The sequence below is a fragment of the Haemaphysalis longicornis genome, unplaced genomic scaffold (genome assembly GCF_048455015.1).
Source record: "Haemaphysalis longicornis isolate Haplotype H1 unplaced genomic scaffold, Haemaphysalis longicornis Haplotype H1 scaffold_3, whole genome shotgun sequence".
NCBI lineage: Eukaryota > Metazoa > Arthropoda > Arachnida > Ixodida > Ixodidae > Haemaphysalis > Haemaphysalis longicornis.
In genome coordinates, this window is record NW_027526335.1 from 12,768,130 (window position 1) to 12,769,588 (window position 1,459).

A 1,459-nucleotide genomic window follows, 5' to 3' on the forward strand; every position below is an offset into this window, starting at 1 on the left:
TTGTTACGGGCCGGGGACCGGACGGGCACTGTCCCGAAGCGCCGGGATGCTGGGTGAAGTGAATTTAGTTCGCCAACAAAACTTTTCAACACAAACAGAAGAGCGCTTACCCTACCTACTCGCTAGTCATTAGAGAGGGGTTCTAACTAACTTTTTAGTACTTCCGGTCGAGCCTAGAAGATTCACCCACCGATATATATCTTCCAATCGCAAATTCGCAATGAAGAGGTGGCGGAAAATTTTGGAGTCCTTCATAGCTGCCAAAATCGAAATAGATCATGCGTTGCATTCGCCTTGCAACTAAAACTGATGGACATAAGGAAATTGTAAACTGTGTTATTCTTATGTACTTAATTACACAGGAAACTTTGCGGCTCTTAGCGGCGCCCTCTTCCATCAAGGCTTCATGACTGCTTTCCTGCCCGGAGTTTGTCTGTCGAACAACTTCTCCATCACCATCACCTCAAAGCAATAAACCGCCTGCACAATGTTGTGCGAACTGCACCCTCCAAAATACCCTTGAGAAGGCAGATTTGTTGGCTATCATATCCTCCTGTTTCAGGTTTCTTTTGTGTTTTGGTGTGAGCGGCTTGAGACTGGGGAATACGACGTGGTAAATGTGAGTTAATTCTTTTGGCTCCAAGTCCGAAATGCTTCATTCTTGTCATTTACTATAACCTTACTGTTGCAGTTTTCGATCAATGAATGAATGAATGAATGAATAAATGAATGAATGAATCAATCGATCTGTGAATCAATGAATCAATCAATCAATCAATCAATCAAATCAACTTTACTTGCCTTACACATGGGTACAGGGTTAGCGCCTCATTCTGAAGAAAAAAAGAGGAGTAGCAGAAAATTTTCGATTTTAAATGGCAAAACGTACATGAAACAAAGATTACCGTGAAAAGCTAAAGAAAAAGCAAACCATGCGTTTTCTGTGTGCGCACAATTGCTTTCGTTCTTTACCTCTTGAACAGTGGACTAGGAATAGGCCTAACGTATTTCACGAGAAATTTCATTTGGTACGCAAAACAGCGGTGTACTCTCTTTGGCCTCCATTGCAATATTGAGCGGTTATTGACGACATGTCAAAAGTTCCACCGCGGTGCTACAAGTAGCTTAAAACTCGTTCTGTAATACCGTCACAGCCAGGCACGCTGACTTCCAACCATTTATCCCAAGCAGCACCAGCAATTATCTCTAGTCTGGCCCGAGAGCTCTGAGCTGGTCAGCTGCTCCATCCACTGCTCATTGGTAGGGTTGGGATTGGGGGTTAGAGTAGGGGTGAGTTGGCACTCCCATACCACGTGGTATAGGGTGCCATCGCCGTGAAGTCAATTAGACAAAATCTTCGGTTTATTTTCAAAGCAAGCAGACGAAGTCGCAAGTGACGTTGCTTCAGGCCATTGGGCCTTGTAGGAGGAGAGTGAAAATTTTCGTTGGACCACCCTCT